Genomic DNA, 21,037 nt, shown 5'->3' with positions numbered 1-21,037 from the left:
TGTTTCTTCCGCAATGTTCTCCTCAGCAATGCACCCTTCTGGATAAGTTTTGTTTCGCACATGCCCTTTGATAACCTTACACCTTTCAAAGGGATACATCCTACGAAAGCATGGTGGCCCACATAATTGTATCTCTCTAACAAGGTGCCCGGTTAAGTGAACCATAACATCAAAAAATGATGGCGGAAAGTACTTCTCAAGCAGGCACAGTGTAACTATTTGCTCTTCCTGCATCTTATCAAACTCTTCTACAATGATTTCTTTGCTACAAATTGACTTGAAAAAAATAAAACAAAGCCTGATTATAGCATTTCTCATTGGTTCTGGCATGATGGACCGTATTGCAAGGGGCAGAAACTGTTGCATAAGCATGTGATAATCATGTGATTTAAGGCCTTGTTGCTTCCTTTCTTTAAGATTCACCAAACTAGAGAAGTTAGAACAATACCCTAGTGGAGCCTTCAGTTTATACAGTGTTTCAAGAAACATGTCTTTTTCTTGCGCTGATAATGTGAAGCATGCTGCAGGCAGTTCTGTATTGATGCCTTTTGCTTTCGGTTGCAACTCCTTTTTAATCCCTAAAAGCTTCAAATCCTTTCTAGCTGCCAATCTGTATTTTGTCCTACCGGGAATGTTCAGCAACGTCCCGACAATACTTTCTGCCACATTCTTTTCAACATGCATCAAATCAATACAATGTTGGACAGGTAAATACTTCCAACAGCTGAGCCGTTGGTACCATATGTTGAACTTCTTCCAATATTGGTGCGACGTTGTGTTATCCCTTTTCTTCTTACTCCCACTTAGGGATTCAGATCCCTTTCCCCATTCATTGTTAATGTTTTTGACCTCGTCATATATCTCTTCCCCTGTCATAGGCTCTTTAGCGGTTCTCATCTCCTCTTTTCCGTTGAACGTCTTTGTTTGTTTTCTGAAAGGGTGGTCATGTGATAAATACCTTCTGTGGGCAGCATAACTCTGCTTCTTTGTGTGATAAATTCGAACACACTGAGTGTCGCCCCGACACACTACACAACCTTTGAATCCACTATAAGGGCAACCACTTAGTGTACCAAGAGCAGGGTAATCATTAATCGTCCATAACACAACTGCACATAGTGTAAACATTTCTTGTTTATATGCATCATATGTTGGCTCCCCGACCTCAAATAAAGATGCTAGATCGTCAATTAAAGGCTGTAAAAACACATCAATATTGTTTCTTGGCACTCCGGATATTAATAAGGAAAACATGATAAATTTTCTTTTCATACACATCCAAGGTGGAAGGTTGTAAATGACTGCTAAAACAGGCCAGACACTGTGGTTTCTGTTCCCTCTATGTACGTCGACCCCATCAGTGCAAATCCCTAGACGAAGATTTCTCGGTATCGGAGTACCTGTCATCTATGGCTTTCCATGCTGGTGAACTAATGGGTGGCGTAAAATACCGGGTTTATTGGTACTCGTGGCGTGCCATGTTAAATTCTCTGCTGTGGTCTTTGATTGAAAGAGGCGCTTGAATCGTGGAATAATGGGAAAGTACCACAGTACCTTAGCGGGCGTGTTTATGTAAGTTTTGTTAGTCTTCTCATCCACCTTCCACCTTGACTTGTTACAAACTGGACATGCTTCCAAATCCTTGTAATCCTTATAGTAAATAATGCAGTCATTGATACACACATGTATCTTTTCGTTTCCTGAGCCCATTTCCTTCATCATCCTTTTTCCCTCATATATATTATTTACCATTTCGTTATCTGCAGGTAGCATCGTTTTCAACAATTTCAGAAGTTCATCAACGAACTTATGAGATACCCCGTGATTTCTCTTCAAGTTGAGTAGTTGTACTAATGCAGAAAACTTGGTGAAGTCAAGACATCCTTTATATAGGGGCTTCTCAGCGTCAACAAGTAGTTGTAGAAACTGTTGATACTTCATGTCGCCTTTGAAATTATCTTTTGTAGCATTTACCATTTCTACAGTTTCACTGGCATCTGTTGGAATGTTGGTGTCAACAAACCCATTATTATTATTATTATTATCATAATTAGTTGGAATGCAGGTGCAGGAAAACCCAGTAATATGAACATAATTAGTTGGAATGTTGGTGTCGGCTTCTCCATGTTTTATCCAAGTAGTATAATTCGTATCAATTCCAAACCTGTACAAGTGATGTTCTACCTCGTCTACACTAAGAGATACGTGGTTCAAACACCGAACACATGGACATGAAACAGAAATTGGTGGTGATGTCTCCTTGCAATCACGAACTGCAAAATGTAGAAATGCCTTAACACCATCTCTGTATGCTTTACTGCACCTGTCGCCTACTGACATCGAAAACTTATCCATTTTCCAAGAATTTTTTTATTAACCGTGTCATCAATGATATATATATATATATAGATATATACTAATTAACGCCAATAAATGTAACTGACTAAAAGCAAAAATATTTGGTGCTCACCTGAGATTAATGAAGCTGTTTGGTAGGATTGAGATTGATGAGAGTTCAATAAATACACTAGCAGATCATTTATTAGGGTTTGGTCAATACTAATTGATTTGTGAGTCTTCCAGAAGATAACTCGATTAATTGGCGGGTAAAAATGAAAATTTTAAACTTCTAAATTTCGTTATATAAATATTAGATGAGGTTCTATTACGTTCTCAGGGTGTAGCTCAAACGGTTGAGACGCTTGTGATTAAACATAGATTGCAAATATCGTGGGTTCGAAACTCAGGAGGGACATATTTTTATTGATTTTTGATAATAACCTCTTTTTAATGAAATATTATAATAACCTCTTTTTAATGAAGTAAATACATTGTGATTTTGGAAACACTCAAACTAAACTACGGAAACACTCAAACTAAACTACTCATTAAGCCTTTAAATGCGTTCAGAAACATAAAAATACATTATAATAGCTGGTCTAAAATCATAACAAAGTTTATTAGCTTTTAATTACAAAACTAATTAAAAGCCCTAAAAACAACAAGAAGCAAATAAAATATAATATCTTCACTTTTTTTTCTGATTCAATCCTTGAAGCTACACTCCTTGCAAGTTGATTTTCTAATGACTTATTTGCCCTCATCAAGATAGGAATTATGTCTGTACATCTTGTGCACACATCAAATCTTGTGGACGAAACACAATCAGACCATATAATCACATTTTTTGCCCTAAGTTGAAAAAAATATAGGGTTTATGGTCAGCAATTGTAGATGAATTCCAACTTTATTTGCAATTTAACTAACTTGAGATGCACAATTGTAGAACCTCCGACCTGGATTTTTGGTGGTGCTCGATGTTCTTTGAATGGCTTCTTGACCACAAAAACAATAAACCTGAGATCGATTGCTTCTGTTACTGGATGTGGTCATCCTCGATGAGATTTCTTCCATGGTGAAAAAGGAGTTTTTATTGAAAACAAAATTAGATATATAAGTATATATATATAGGAGGGTTTAGAAAGGAGTTGTTGTACACATGCTTTTTATTACCGTTTTAGGATATTTATATATGTCTTTGTACAGTAGCGGGTTGCAAGCGTAACAGACTCTTTTGAACAATTATATTACATATTTTAAGCTAATTGATTACACACATTTTTAACAAAGAAAGATGAGAACCATTAATCTATATTTACCATTCATCAAAATATGCATCACAAAAAGTACCCTTAATTACAATACATAAAACATGTTAAGAAAGCATTTTAAGATAATATATATTTACCATTCATCAAAAGATGCCATACAAAAAGTACCATTAATTACAATACATCACAAAAAAACCAAGACCAGCAAAGCTAACATCACCATCACTCCGCCTTATCCACAGTCTCCGCCCCCATCTCCTTAAAACTCATGTTGGTTGACACCATAGTTATGGTGTCAACCAGGGTCTCACACACTGAGTAGTAGCATTCAGACTGTTGTTGCTGATAATCAGAAACCATTGCTCGAAACTCAATGTCGTCTTCCCACAACATGAGGTTACATGATTAGAAGGTGTTTGTTTTTTCGGCTGCAAGTGTAGCCCTAATCGCTTCGACTTTCTTCAACAAAGAGCCGTCTTTCTCTTTCTGAAAATCCATCGTTTTTTTTCACTATGCCTTCAAGGTTTTCTCAGAAGAATTCATTTTGAGTATATCTTTCTGAAATTGTTAGTGTGATTGAATAACCAAACTTAATGTAGTTAAGTTTGATTTGTAGTAAGATATAGTAAGATCTAGTAAGATATAGCTTAACTTTAATGTAGGCTATCATTACCATAATATTTTTCCCGGCATTTTTGACATGTGACATATAATTGTGATCAATTAATTATGAGAGGTGATATAAATGCAAGTAATCTCTAGATTAAACAAAAACACATGAGACAATTTGGTGCGTTTCCCAAGCGTGGGACACCCTTTTGTTTTTTTAATACAGTTATTATTCGTCTGTGAGCATTTTAGTTATATATACCTACACTACATTTGTGAAACTCATATACCTACATAATTTTAAATTATTTTTTTAGTTAATAATGGATTGCTCGTCATTATACCTACAAGACTGCCCTCAGAAGGCGAATTGAGGCTCAAATCGAGGTAGATAAAGCTTGTCGGGAAACTCTTACTGAATAATTTGTAAAGACTAGCAACAGCTTGGATGCCATGGATCTCGTTACAAAAGTTCTTACGCGGATGCCCGCTAGTTGTATCCGAGATCTTGCTGTTTTGTTTATGGTTGATGTAGGACAGAGAGAGCTTGACGAGTTAAAACTTTTGGGCAAGGCAATTCTTGAACTGAATTGCTCAATGTAATTTAAGTTGAAGTTTCTTATGTCACTCAGAGATTAGTATGTGATGGTGTTTCATGGTGTGTTTTTATGTGTGTCACTTAGAGATTAGTAGTAATAAAAATTGTATGTTTGTGATGGTGTGTTTATATGTGTGTTTTGGTAAAAATGAAATTTGTTGGTTATGTGCTAAAACATTGATTCAACATGTAACTATTATCTTAAAGTGCATTACAAACTGATAACAGAAGTCCATATCATAATAAGTATCTTAAAGTACATAGCAGTCACTTTTGAAATCATTCAAATTTGAGACATTGTTTTCTTGACCTGCATCACCTGCATCATTTTTTACGACAACCAAAGATGTAATATGTTCAACTGTGATTATAATTAAGCTGGTATATAATAAAGCTGGTACATATATGATATACCTTTCTGAGCAGCCACTGGACCACCAACACCAACATCTGAATCAACTGCATCACACAGATGTAATAAGTTTAAAAGAACATCATAAGTGTTTTAAGAGCGTTTTAATTATACTAATAATTAATTTAACCCAAATACCTTTTAGAGCAGCCACTGGACTACCAACACCAACATCTGAATCTTGTGTTTTAGGGACCACATTATTAGTGAATCTGTTTTCCCATTCACAACATCTAGCAAAGATATTCTCATTTGATGGATGTCTATCCTTTCCTTGACGGACCAACTCGTTGATCTCGGAGCAAATTTTATCAAATTTCTTCAACTTGTTATCCATTGCCTTATTCCAATACTGTAAAAAGAAAATATAGTTTGGGTTAATTCAAAAACATTTTCAGTTTATCCCATCCAGTTGTAATTGAGTTAAATAATAGTCAACAAGCACGATAGGCATTTGCAAACTTAAAGGTGAATAATCACTTACATAATCATCCAAATATTGTTCAGCTGTTTGATCGGCATTATGTGTTTCAGATGCACTTTGACCATCTGTTTTTTAATTACATATAATGTTGTATTACATAAATGCATGTAGAGATAAGAGATATGCGAGTTTTTTATAAGAAAATAACAAGTTTAATACCATGTTCTTGTTTCTCCTCAGCTGCAGTGTTTTCTTCAACTCTAGGCTTACCGACAGCACTAACCGTCACAGCAGCAGTAGCAGCAGCCGCAGCAGCGGTCTCATCAAGTCTCTTCCCGGCAGCACTAACTGTCACAGCAGCAGTATCAGCAACAGCAGCATCAGCAGTCTCATCAAGTCCCTTCCCGGCAGCACTAACGGTCACAGCAGCAGGAGCAGCAGCAGCCGCATCAATCCCTTTCCCGTCAACACTAAACGTCACAGCAGCAGCATCAGCAACCTCAGTAGCATCTTCTTCTAAGGGTGGACCATTATTCTCCAAGTATTTTTTCCATCTTATTAAGAGTAGTTGTTGTTATGTAGTTGACTGCAGGCGTTGTGACGGAGTCCCAAATAGACCATATTTTTCTGGTATACATGTGTGTAAAGCATCACAAGGAAGGTGATCGGACCGTTGTATTGAATGTTGATACCTCTCCATTCTTCCTTTGTCGTTTTCTAGTTTTCAATAACATAGCTGCACCAGTCCATATTTGGAATATCGGAGGTTTTATCAATTGCGGTGATGATACGTTGATTGACTGTTGTTGATTTTGTCACAAATCCTATAAAGGTGTTGACCAACACAAGGAAATTAATCTTAAACAGTTCACTAACTCCTTGATCCGCGGTCAGTTTGTCTTTCACATGCTTTATACTTATTCTTGCTTTTGTCGGGAATTGAGATTTGAACAAATCTGTAGTAACATCTTCCCCCAATCTTGGTCTACTCTTGCCTAAAACATGAATCTTACCCATTGGTATCCCCAACACTTCATGTACTTCTTGTGGTGTTATCTTAATAACGCCGCTCCCAATGTTCAATTCATTTAAACGGTTATTATAGTTCATGAGCAACCAATATCCCAAAGTTGTTGGAGTTTGGGTTACTTGAAGTCTTAACATTAACCCGAAACCCATTTCTTCTACACAAGTTTTTTGGGCAATGGTCATTGCCTTCAGTGCATCAACAATATTAATAGGTGCACACCTATTCATCAATTTTTTGTCTACAAATTCAACAAAAGGTTGTCCCCTCTCGGCTGGCTTCTTTTCTTTAATGGCTCTCTTTTTCGGACGCTAAAAGTCCGGGCCAGAGGTGCTGGGTTCCACCTGTTTCCGCTTTGACAACAACCTGTCGATTTTTGTGTCAAGGTCTGAATCAGAGTCTGCTTCCACAACATGTTTTGTTTTCCCCACCGGAGCAACTTTGTGTTCCTTTTATCAGTCTTGTTTTTTGCTTTAATGGCTCTCTTTTTCGGACGCTGAAAGTCTGGGCCAGAGGTGTTGTGTTCCACCTGTTTCCGCTTTGACAACAACCTATCGATTTTTGTGTCAAAGTCTGAATCAGAGTCTGCTTCCACATCATGTTTTGTTTTCCCCACCGGAGCAACTTTTTTTAGTCTTCCTTTTATCAGTCTTGGTTTTTCAACAACTGAATCACATACATACAATAAAACACGGGGGTAGGGGATAACAACACGAATCACAAGGAAACAGAAAACTCTTATAAAACATCACAATGATAAATTCTCATACCAAAGCCATAACACGCTAATCATACGCATATAACATGCTTTAATATTATACATAGATTTAAAAAAACAAGGATATGTATTACAACAACAACACGCTTATCAAACGTATTAATACATAAGAAGATTCAAACAAATGCTTACATTTTAAGATTAAGTAAACCTAAAACGCTAAGATTCATAAAGTAACACCTGTTCCATCTTCATTCTGAGACCTATCGTGCTTTTGCTTCGTCCTTGGTTCCGTTCCAGAAGTAGATGAGTTAGGGTTCTGAGACCTATCGTGCTTGTACTTGTGCTTTTGCTTCATAGTAGAAACGAATCGTCGACGGTTTTTAGGAATTTTGACTTACTTATCCACGTTCCAGAAGTAGATGAGTGACTTACGAGGGTAGTTATTTGACCCTTTTAAAAGAAGGCGCATGCTTTTAAATTTTAATCGTACGGTTAGTATTGTATAGTAGCAATATATATATATATATATATATATATATATATATATATATATAATATTAGTGGGTGGTGGTGGGTTCAGGTGGTCATGATGGTGGTGGACGGTGGCGGACGGTGGCGGAGGTGCGGTGGTTCGTGGTGGCGGAGGTGCGGTGGTTCATGGTGGCGGATGTGTGGTGGTGGTGGGTGGGTGGGTGGTGGTGGTGGTGGTGGGTGTTGGTGGTGGATGTGTATAAATAAATGTGTATATATTTATATATAATATTAGTGGGTGGTGGTGGTGTGGTGGGTGGTGGTGGAGTGTGGTTAGTGGTTGGTGCTGGGGGTCGTTGTGGCGAATGTGGGCAGTGGTGTGTAGTATGATTGTGGATATGTAATGCATGAGACAATGACGGTGCTATCCCGTATGATGACCATGATGATTGGACCAATTATGACGAGACGATGCTAATATAACTACCTGGGTTGGTGGTGGTTATCATATTGATGCTGCTAACCTATATATACGGTTTGCTTACGCCAACCCATACGATGGCGACTGTAGCTCGTACGACGAGCATGACGTCTATGATGATGATCACACATATATATGATGAGGACCAATTATATGTACCTATATGACAATACGCCACACAGGCGCGCGCGCACACACACAAACACACACACACATATGTTGATGATAATGGTGACCCCAATGTTTAATGACATGTAACCCGTATAATCGACGACGACCATGATAACGTATACTTTGGTCATACTGATGGTAGCATGTACGACTGATGATGTCGTTTGATAACGACAACAATTCATAAGATGGTGCCGACAGTGATCGCTAATATTGAGCGTTTTGTTTATGATAACCCATACGATGCTGACTACATCCCGTACATGGCAATCGGATGATGATGATGATGCTGATGATGATGGAGATGTGTGACGATGATGACGACACTGATAGCGAGATATATGTTACCCGTATGATCAACGCCGATTACGATAGCCTATACAATGACCACGTTGATTTCCCGCACGTCTGATGATGATGCCGTTTCATGGTGATGGTGATCGATGATTATGATGATGATAACCACTATAATACATGATAACGATGATAACTTTATGATGTTGATCATCATCATAACACATATGGTGATGATGATAACCTAGAAGACGATAATGATACAAAACTACATATTTGAAATGATAACACTAGAATGTTATGAGCCTCTCTGTTACGAAGTAGTAAATCTTATCCAGAAAATCTTACTAACGGTTAAGATAATACTTCAATAATGGATAAAATTTTAAATTTATTTAAAAAATACGATTTATTAAACGAACTCCTCTTTTAACAAAATTTAATACCGGAATGTTAGAAAAAAACTAAAAGTAAATGTTTTTATACTATTTTTAAAAAGTTATAAAACAAAAAACCAAAATATATAAATAATTAAATGTGTAGAAATAAATAAAACCAAAATTCAAAACCCTTTTAACTTCAAAACCCTAAATCGACTTCTACTTCGCTTTACTGTAATTCGTAGACATCGCTTATCCTGGTAAGAACATAAAAATGTCACGTCTCAATAATGGAGTTAAGTTCCTGGTAGATATCGAAAGCGATTTCATGAGTAGGATGGTATGTTAATATTGTTATCTGGTTAATTTTTTTTATGAAACATTTTACAGTTTTGCAACATATACATTCTAAGAACATTTTTTGTGTTACTTATAGCTCATTCCTAAAGCTGTTCAACCAATGTTTGCTGACATGAAATCGAATACCGGCTGTTGTTTGATTTACGATCAAAGTGGTAGAACGTTTTCTGTTGTTATAATCAAATTACTTGATGACTTTTATTTTGGAACCGGTTGGACTGAATTAATCAGAGAATGTTGTATAGAAGCTGGAACATATGTTGTTTTTGAGATTAAACCAAGATCTATGTTGAATATGTTTTTACTTTCAAAAGAAACGTAAATGATCAATCCGGTACTATGATATGTATTCTAGTCAGAACCCGACACGTCCATTACTTGGTAAGTTTTAAATTCTGTTTTTAATGATTGTTTCCAAATTCAAATGTCCTTTAATTAACATGTTTAATAGGATTTCCCTGAGTGGTACGCGATTCAAGAATTTGGTGACAATTACATGAATTCGCTTTTCGAGCTTATTGCTCCAGATAGATATATGTTTAAAGTTTCATGTCTTAGGGATGGAATGGGTTGTAGGTTAGAGGATGGATGGAATGAGGTTTTTAAACAAACCAACTTGAAAGGTGGCTCGTTTGTTGTGTTTGAAATCATATCAAATAAGACATTTCATATTAATGTCTTTCATGAAGATGGCATAGAATTTATCCTTCCTGGTCCAAATCAGCTGTTTCTCAACTATCAATCAAGCAATCAAGGTAGTTCCTCCCAAAACCCAATTCATCTTGATGAGCAAAATGATGACTCTAAAATCGTCTTCCACATGAACGTCACCAAGAAATTGGTAAATTGAATTTTTAAATTTCTTTTTTATTTACAAGTATATTTGAAATTTGCTTTTCACAGCGTCTTCCGCGTCACATTGCCACCAAGATTGATGCCTATGATGGAATGCCAATCTCTTTGGTCAATCCCGGAGGTCGTAAAAAAAAATGAGACTTCATGGTGAACTGTCGGACCTGAAATTCAGATATCGGTTACCAAAATGGAAAAATTTCAAGGTGGAAAATGAAATACAGATTGGTGATAAGTGCAGATTTGAATATGACTTCAATGAAGCTACTTTGTTAGTTTAAAAAGTTGATTAGTGATTTGGTGATATTTGGAACATTTGGGAAATATTTGGTGACGTGTTTGGTGAATTTTGGAACATTTGTGATTTGGTTGGTTATTTGTATATGTATGGTTGTATTGATACACTTTTTAGTTTATTGTGTTGAATGTTGGTTGGTTAATTAGCTTTTAAATGCTTTAATTTTATAGTTTCTTGTATCATCTATTTTGTTATTCACTCTTATTTTTGTTTCATGGAATGTATTGTAATGGTGCCTTTTGTATGAAAACTTTTAATGAATGGTAATTATGGCTAAATCTAAAAATAAAACAAAAAACACATTGTTAAAAAACACTATTACGCTTGTAACACGCTAATGTACATAAACATATATAAATATCCTAATACGCATAACACGCTTATCCAACCATCTTCTGTCAAAGTGCCTATTTTCAGCCACAGGTTCTCTGCCGTAAAAACTATGCCAATAATTAATCTATTGGTTCTTAATTAAAAGGGAGGCAAAACTCAAAAAGCTCCAAAATATTGGCTCCAAATATTCAAAAACTCCAAATTACATTTAACACTCCAAAAATCAAGTTACACTACAAATTATCAAAAATTTTCCACTCCACAAATTAGCCAAATTATTAAAAAAACAATCGAAGATGAAGCTTATAGATGAAAGAATCGAAGAAGAACGCTATTTCGATGAGGAAGCCAACTACGATGACGACGCTCAATCAGACGACACTGAAGGCTACTCCAGAGAGGAAGCCAACGACGATAACGGTCAACCAAACGATGTTATAGGGACGATGGTTATCGAACCCCTCAACAGTTTGGAGGCTATCGAACCCCTCAACAGTTTTGCTACTACGAAAAAACCTACAAGGGGGTTGACGAGGTTATCTAAGCTGCGTACCCAATATGCAAACTCTGGTGTTGTCAAACTGGCAGTGGAGTTTGATAATCTGGGTAGGTTCACTGGCCAAAACAGATCAAAGTTTGCAAGTTTTTTAGGGGATGTTGTAAGGGAAATAGTTGGCTTGAGACATTTAAGTTGGAGGGAGGTCACAAAGGAGCTTAGAGATAAACTGTGGGAACAAATAATGGTTATTCTTTATTTCTATTTGTGCATTTTGTATTTTGAGATGTAATTTACCTTTACTGTATTATATTATGTAGAAATATTTTGAGATTGAGGCTTGTCGCTCGGACACCTTCTTCGGGATTTCAGAAGAAAAATGTATGCCAAATACATTATGCCGAACATTGGTAAACCTCTGAAGCTGAAGGCGATACCCAAGGGACACAGGACGATGATCAGGCAAGAAGACTGGGATCGCTTCGTTGAGTACACACAATCAGAGCAGTTTCAGGTATAAATCCTCTACTCTGCAAACGTAGATTGATCGACTATATATGGTTTATGTTTTTTTTGTTTAAATATAATGAAATGATTATAATGTGTGGTTGAAGAAAAAATCGGCTTCATCAAAGGGAGCTCAAGCAAAGAATGTTTTTGATCATCACATGGGACGAGGGGGTTATACCTACCTTCGAGAGAAACTGGTAATCACCGTCAGTTGCTTTTTCTCTAGTTCAACGATTTGTTGGTTATGTGTCACGCATGACCGTCAACTACTTTCTCTTGAATATTTTACAAGGTCAAAAAGAAGGAAATTGGACCGGATGAGATCCCCGGCCGTGCATTAATGTGGATGAAAGGAAGGGAGGACAAAGATGGTGCATACAAGAATGTTGTTGTCGAAGGTGTGGCAACCAAATTAGTATGTTTTATTATTAAACTTTTTAAATCATGTTAAAGTCAATTCATTGCCTTATATCGATGTCAAAAAAACTTGAGTTTGTATAACTTGTCTCAACACTTTATGTGGATACATAAGCGTGTTACAAGTGTATTAGAATATTTGTTTTCTTGCAGGTTCAGCATGAGGAGCAGATCGCCTCCGAAGCCCTGGCACTTGAACCGTGCAAAGATGTCGTCACCTTAGTGCTTGGCAAAGATAAAGGTGGGTTTTTAAAAGGGGTTGGGTACGGATTGACAATAGGTAAATATTGGGGTGTGAGTCGGGTAAAAGGCTCATTTAAGCAACGGATTGCCCAACTTGAGTATGAGGCGGTGCAGAGAGATGTAGTGGTGAACAGGTTGACGTCTCTACTTGAATCCACGAATGCTATGCTAGCAAGCCATGAGAAGGAACGGTTAGCATTTGAGGCCAGGTTCAGACATCTCGAAGGATTGTTGCCGGAAATGTCGGCAAGTCAAGTAAGTGACGTATGCTACATATTAATTAATGCATTTGACATACATAGTTGGCACTGTTTTTGTCACAATTTGTAGGTAAATCCTGTTCCCAACCAGGTTGGTTCTAACCAAAGTACTAGTGATGTGGCGCAAAATAAAATGCCAGGACCAGTAAGTATCTGACAGTTTCTTTGTTTTTTACAACTTTCCATGTAATTTTTCATTTTCCATAACCTAATAAATTGATTTGTAGGCCAGTTCTGTGGGAAACATCTTAACCTCAGGTGAGGATGTGCAACAAGAATCCGCTTCTCAGGTAACCATTTGACAGTTTGATTGATTTGTTTTAATAATTAACTTTCCATGTGAGTGTGCTGATTTTGCATAAGTTAATTGTAGCCCAAGTCTGCGGGTAAAATAGTTGTCGAAACGGTACCCGCTCCCCATATCGCGACATCAGTAAGTATTTGACAATTTTAGTAATTTTATAATTCGTTTCCAATGTGAGTGTGCTCATTTTCTATTACCGAATTGCAGGTCAAGTCTGTGGAAAAAAAGTGTTGACCAAACGGTACCCGCTCCCCAAACCGCGACATCAGTAAGTATTTGACAATTTCAGTACTTTTTATAATTCGTTTCCAATGTGAGTGTGCTCATTTTCTATTTACCGAATTGCAGGCCAAGTCTGTGGAAAAAGTGTTGACCAAACGGTAGTCGATCCCCATAGCGCGACATCAGTAAGTATTTGGCAGTTTCATTTTTTATATTTTATAACATAATAAGTCCTAACAATTCCAATTTCTGTTATATTACCAATGAAGCCTGTAGAGAACAATGTTGACCAAGCATCAACACAACTACACCACACTCCGGATAGTAACGGCTCGAAAAAACCATCAGTAAGTATTTGGCAATTTCAATTTTTCCTTTAATTGTTGATTGATACATTGAATGGTTTTTAGGTAAAACGGAGAAGCCGTAAAAGAAAAGTTGATGTATCTACGGATGAAGCTTCCCAACCTGCTGAAATAAAGATATGTACTGCGCGAAACATTGTTAATTTCCCACCAACATGGGTATGTACTTATATATTGACTTCAACTAAGCCATCTTAATTTCACATGCTAGTTTATAGGTGTATGAGTGTCGTTTGTGTGTGCATGACAAGCGTAACAAGGTGGCAAATGGTAAAGTTTATTGGTCACCGGTTCCACAACAGTTGCATGGAAAAGCAATCCAGAAGGGTTGCTATAAAGTTAGTATTGATGGATCCATAAAGGAATAAGCAATTATTCCATGTGAGGCAAGTGAAATTACGACTGTTGGCAACGCAATTGGTACTTTTTTTGCTTGGCCAGAACACCTAATCGTATGTGACCAGGAGGTTTGTTCCCTTTTAACTTAACCGAACAAATATCTATGTTCTTTTTCATTAAGTTTAAAAATTGAACACTTGTGTTCGTTTATGTTCGTTTGTTTATAATCTAAACTAACGTAATTGAACAAAGATAAACGAACATAAACGAACTTCTCGCCGAAAGGTTCACGAACAGTTAAACTAACGTTCGGTATGTATGTATGCATACTATTTTTTTCTATTCAATTACAAAATACGACATTAATTACATATTTGTTTTTCATATTCTGTTGTTCCAGCTACCACCACTACCGTCCTCAAAAGAACCAGACAGAGCTGGCAAGAAGGAAAAGGCAAAGTACACAACGATAGACCGGGTGACCAAACAGAAGACAAGGAGCAGTGCCAAGAAAACCGACGCCTTAGCTAGTATATAGGTAGTTGTTATTTTTGTATTTTGTAAGATATTTTGCATATACATTTGCTTAAGTGAATATTATTGCTAATATAATAATTTTGTTTTGTTGCTTATAGCTGTTTTATATTACTGCACAAAAAATAAAAATTATTATATATTGCCTATTTACACACAACTTAGCCACATAGAACACATTAAATAGGTGTGGCCAAAAGTAAGACAATAGCCACACATGAAATTACAAAAATTAGAGTCTATAAATGACCATTAGCCACAACATAAACATTTTTGTGTGACGAAAAGTATGATAATAGCCACACTTTATATTACAAAAGCATTATGTATGACAAACAGTAAAGACAATGGCCACACCACAAACTACAAAAGAGTGTTTGAGTGGCAACTTCACAGTTTTAGCCACATTGACACCAACCTCCAGTGTCTATATGATATTATTAGCCACACATTACCTAACTATGTGTGACGAAAAGTTTGACAATAGCCACACTTTAAATTACGAAAAGCATTTTGTGTGACAAACGGTAAGAAAATGGCCACACCACAAACTACAAAAGAGTTTTTGACTAGCAAGTTCACATTTTTAGCCACATTTACAATAATCCCCAGTGTCTATAAGATATGATTAGCCACACAGTTCTTCACTATGTGTGACGAAAAGTTTTACAATAGCCACACTTTATATTAGGAAAAACATTTTGTGTGACAAACGGTAAGACAATGGCCACACTATAATCTACAAAGGAGATTTTGAGTGGCAAGTAAACATATTTAGCCACTTTTAATGTAATATCTAGTGTCTATATCATAAAATTAGCCACCCTATTATTAAATTTAAGTGGCCATTTCTTTGTTATATTCACACGGTATAGGTCACAATGTAAGCTTAACACAACCCTATTGGCCACATTAATATAAAATGCATGTGGCTGAAACATAAATTCATGTGGCTATATAGATGCAATGGTCACTCATAGTAAATCGACATGTGGCCATTTTCTACCATTTAGCCACACTTATTGGAGAGGCTTCTTGATGGCCAGCAACTAATATCTGTACCCTTTAGCCACACTTATTACCACATAAGGCCACTAAAAACTGTGTGTGGCCATATCATACCCACGGTGTCACGACCTTTGGCTACATATGACCTGAACCACATGTGTGTGGCTAAAGGCCTACGGCCACACTTTTTTCGTGTGGCTGAAGGTCAATATTCACGTAGTGAAATGTGTAGTTTTACAAATATAGCCTTTTTAAAACAATTATTAGATGTAGATTGAAGGGTAAAGTGGTAATTTTAAATATTTATCATTTCCTTTCTTTCCAAATCATGCCAAATTGGCAAGAAAACTTTGAGACTTAAAACACCCAAGTTTTCCTATCATTTCCTATTATCTCTTTTATAAAAAAAACTCAAGAATGAAGATTCAAACTAAAATCTTATCATTTCCTTTCTTATCCCATGGAAAAAAAACTCAAGAATACAGTGTAAGGAATTGTCATTTTCTGCAGCTTTTGGCATTACTTTAGGAGTGTTATCAATTGTTAGTTGGTTATTATCCGTCTCTTTTTTATGCTTAAAAAAGGACATGCTTTATTAATTCACCTGAGTGCTATTTGTTTACCTCATGGCAACATGAGTGGGTTTTTCGGGTCAAAACATTGTTGGGTTGAAAGGGGCAGGGTCATGTTTGGATTGGTCAACAAAAGCAAAGAAATAGGTTTGGCAATAACGTGTTATTTGTTCACTCCGCTCACCTGTAGCTAAAATGATATAGGTTCTTTCCTTAAGTGAGTTTTAATTTTCTTGACAATTTATATATTAAAAAGGGTTTGCATTGTAAATTAATTTGTTTAATGAGTTTTAATTTTTTCGAAATCTTTTTTTATTTTTGAAAACCAACCCACTTAAAAGGTGTGTCTTCTCTGAACCATTGGCCATTTCACCACAACTTAAGGTCCACATATATCTATTCTTTAGACAGAATTTTTAGTGGTTTTAATGTTTTGGTCCACTTTTTAAAAACAGTGTATGAACCAAAAAAAAAGGTTTTTGCAAAAGGTTTTTCAATGGCTTTGGTTATCCACACACCCTTTGACCTATTCACACACCCTCTGGAAACCATACGCTCGTATAGGGTCTATACGATCGTATAAAAGCGCAGCTTTTTGTTTGACTTTCGCAGGCTTTGTCTGCTGTGCAGACTTTCCATACGACAGTATGAGTGCTATACGATCGTATGGCTTGTTTTCTTTCTTTTTTTTTAATTTTTTTTAACAATCTGCGTTCGGCGCGGGTGTTAACTACCCATTTATTATGTGTTAACTTTTGTAAAGTATAACTAGTTGTTTTTGCCCTCTTCGTTCAGCACGAGACCCGTATATTTAGAGGAAAAAACATGTTGCATAAACCGAATATGTTAGATTTAATACTATACAAATTCATACACAACATTCTTGGTGTATCTTTCTTGATATAATAAGTAGATATATTTGGGTTTTAACATACACGGCTGGCTATGTCAATCAAATTTGGGTTTTGTTTTTTTTTTCATACGATCGTACCGGGGTCATACTATCGTATGACTCCCAGTCAGATTCCGTACACTACACGTGCAATTGTACTTTTGTCGTACTTTTTTCTCATACGATCGTATAGAGGGTGTGTGAGTTTCTAGAAGGGGTGTATGAATAACATGACCCTTTTCGATTTGCTTTTTTCCCATCTTCTGATGAGCTATGTTTGAATGGTAGAGACAAACTTGCAGATAAGCTAAAGAGAGCTGACACACAATTGTTCTTAGTTCTTACCTACGCTTGTGATTAGACTCCAACATCTGATTGGTTGACTACTGAGTTGCTTTCTAAAATTAACTATCAGAGGTATGCGTTATGCTTTATTTTCATATTACAATTAGTAAACATTGGGTTTTTATTTGTTTATGCTTGATGATGATAATTGTATATGTAACATTTTGTAGAGATCTTCATCACAACTTTTACATAGAGCAGTTTCTCCAGAGTGAGGGAATTGTGCAGAGCGAGCTGCAAGGATTGTAAGCCATTTGACCATCCTTGTCTAATGAAATTTACTTAATTTTTCTTTAGTTTTTGTATTAAAATATTTTTGAAAAATAATGTAATTGTAGGTGCCAATCAGCCTTGGGCACACTACGCTGAGCTTGTTAACCGGGCCGACATAGAACCTAATTCAAAATTTGTAGACTACAAAGCCTTTTTTAGCCAAACGGTCAGGTTTTCAAATATTTTTATTTAATTTTAAACCGTTTCTTTATATCATACTTTTGTTGATGATATATAATTTTTATAATATTTTGAACAGATGGGTGGTCGTGCTTCCACATTGGTCAAATCCAAGGTCCCATGGTCATAAGCAGACGTGTGAAGAATTAGACTCATGTCGTTTAAAGTGAGATTTTTTCAACTTTGTTAATTTTAAATTCAAAGTTTTTTATGTACTTATTGTTTACCTTAAATTATATTATGTTTTCAACTGTGTTGTTGGTTTGATACAGTTGAGTAATGGTGGACTGGTGGTTTTGGTCTGTTTATATTCGTAGGGGCTAATTGGCAAACAACAAGAATATGGCTAAATGCAATTTAGGTATGTCAATAAAAGACATCTTAAAAGTCTTTCATACTAAATGCTTATTCATGCTATCAAAAAATTGATCCTTTTTGGGATTTTTTTATAGGTAGCAATTTTGCATTAAGGTTTAAGCACCAAAACAAAGATATGTTATGCTTATCTTGAACATTGTAGGCTTCTTCCATTTGACAAAACAGATGTTCATTTTTTAGCAACCATTTGACAAAACAGCCAATGCAGAAACGTCTTGACTCAACTGCTACTGATACAAGTTAATATGCATATTTATATGTATTTAGAAATCATCTCATATGTTGCTTATTTTCATTTCAGGGTGGTTAGACCCACTTACATGCTCGAAAGGAACAAGCAACATAAGCACATGACCAAGAGAATGGAAAATAAAATAATCAAAGAAAATGATAAGTTTTCATGGCTCCTAATTATACTTCCTAAATATTTACAAAGAGTTGCATAATAATAATGTGAAGGGCTATTCGGGAATTCGGGAGTTTGATGGTTGGGTAAGAAAATTTTTTATCATTAACTTAACTAAAAATTATATGGTCCATGTTAATGTTTAGTTTGTTTTTTTTTTGGGACTTAAAAGGTGATATATTTTATAACTAGATCAGAGACAATCCTGGAATTGTAATATTTGTTTAATTTTATATGGAGAGTAGGTATGTAAACTAACCGAACGTTCAGTGAACTATTTGGAACCGTTCGACATAAAGTTTGTTTATGTTCGTTTACTTAATAAACGGACAAACATGAACATTAATATTTAGCTTTTAGTTATTTTATCATTAATATTTATAATAAATAATAATACTATTATTATCCAATATATATTTATTATATTAAATAAACATTATTATATTTATATAAATAGTAAGCTCTTTTGGACTCCTTAGAACTTAAATGATGACGTTTAAATATATTCGAATTCGTGATTATGCAGGTGTGACTGGGTTGACTCATTTAGATATGTTTTTAGCAAAGATAACGGATACTAGAATGAAGTATTTACACAGTATGCTACATTTATATCTCTTAATAAGTTTCTTGAGAATTAGATGAGTTGTTAATACTAATTTGTATCTGCTGGTTTAGATGTAGATTTTAAAAACCCAAGGTTCCTGGAATTGGTGGGGGATCAACTGATGCTGCTGTGAAGAATATTAAATATATTCTATCTTTGGTGCTTTCGAATCTTTTACAGAACTACCACCTTACTCATAAGTCTCTAGAATTTATTTCTGGTAACTTTTCTTCACTTTACAATATATATATATTTTACTGCAAGAAACAGAATAAGAACTTTATTTTAATTACCATTTGAGCAACGAACTTTGTTTTAACCGAGTTTAAGCGTGTAAGTTGTTAATGCGGCACCTGTAGATGCCATACCAGCTGCCACATTGAAACCTACATTTGCAAGAAACATAACTTATATATGGGTTTAATAAAGGGTTTCTTATATTTATATTTTGATTAAATCATCTGGTTACATGTCATTTGTTGCATATACATATGAACTAAAATGGCAAATAAGATGTCACATAAAGATAATCTCCCGGTTGTAGGGATTTGTGTGGGCCAGTTTAGATTGGTTTTGGGCTAAATTTGTGATTTTGGTTTTTAAAAATTGTGGTTTCTTGGCAGGGAAAAAAAATTTACAACAAATAATGAATTTGGGACCAAATCTTTGATCCTGAATATTTTTGTTAATTAATAATCTATTATTTATTGCACATTTGTACCTAATATTTTCGGGCTACACAATTTACCGATTTTGTAACACTTCTTAAAATTGTTTTTTGGTTAAGGTTCTGTTGGTTCGGTTATCTTGGTTTGATTCATTTTTACGGTTTTTTTGTTATAGCGAAAGTGCAAAACCGGAAATGAAATTCTGTTTTTTAGAAAACATAAATCAAACCGTAGGTTTTTCTTGATTTCAGTTATTTCAGTTTTGTGCACATCCCTACACAGTTAAACTGGCCATTGCGACATTCAGTTGTAATTTGCTAGAATCGGTTCTTATTCAATCATGAAAAACGGTTAAAATTGTATCTCTGTAAATGCAAATTGCCCTTATTATTCTTTAGTTAATAAAATACATGCATATGAAGTATGAACTCTAAAACATGGGTCAATTTGAAATTGCAGAACGTTTCGAATTCTAGGGTATCAAGTACATGATTGCAGCATTTAACAAAGTTGAAGAACTTGAAGTCACAAAGTTTGGAATGAACTAAAGTGACTACAAATGACATAAAGAAGCTCCACGATGCCCAAGTAAACATCGATGGGGTAATTAAATGAATTTCATGATTTGGTGACATGTAATAGTGATGTTTGTGTTATGGGTTTGAATGCATGTTGATTGAGATATTTAGTGATTTTTGAATTTGATTCTTATTACCATGGAAAAAATGGTGGAAGTTATGTGAATAAATGGCATGTGACCTACATACATCTCTTTTTATGGTAATTGGAAATATTTGAATCGTGCTAGTGGCTTTAAGTTGACTTTATTTACATAAGTCAATACAAATATTATTCTTTGACTTTCAATTTTCAAATAGATTTCGTTGACAAATGTACTATTAACAGAATGATTTTACTGTTATCAGATTTGAAAGTAAAATTTCATTCTTTAGCCTTTAACTAGAATTCTTTGACC

At 35.4% G+C, this 21,037-nt stretch overlaps 1 long non-coding RNA gene across 1 annotated transcript; it reads left to right on the top strand.

Annotated features, from left to right (window-relative positions):
• Positions 1 to 18,544: 18,544 nt before the first annotated feature.
• LOC143564006 (uncharacterized) lies at positions 18,545 to 20,962 on the top strand. The gene is made up of 3 exons (XR_013140763.1): positions 18,545 to 19,384; positions 19,465 to 19,613; positions 20,521 to 20,962. It is a non-coding gene; the product is annotated as an uncharacterized LOC143564006 (long non-coding RNA).
• Positions 20,963 to 21,037: the final 75 nt, after the last annotated feature.

The sequence above is a fragment of the Bidens hawaiensis genome, unplaced genomic scaffold, assembly GCF_021521415.1.
Source record: "Bidens hawaiensis isolate Kalapana, Puna unplaced genomic scaffold, B.hawaiensis_p1.1 tig00021688_1, whole genome shotgun sequence".
Taxonomy (NCBI): Eukaryota; Viridiplantae; Streptophyta; class Magnoliopsida; order Asterales; family Asteraceae; genus Bidens; species Bidens hawaiensis.
This window is presented reverse-complemented; position numbering and strand designations above follow the sequence as displayed.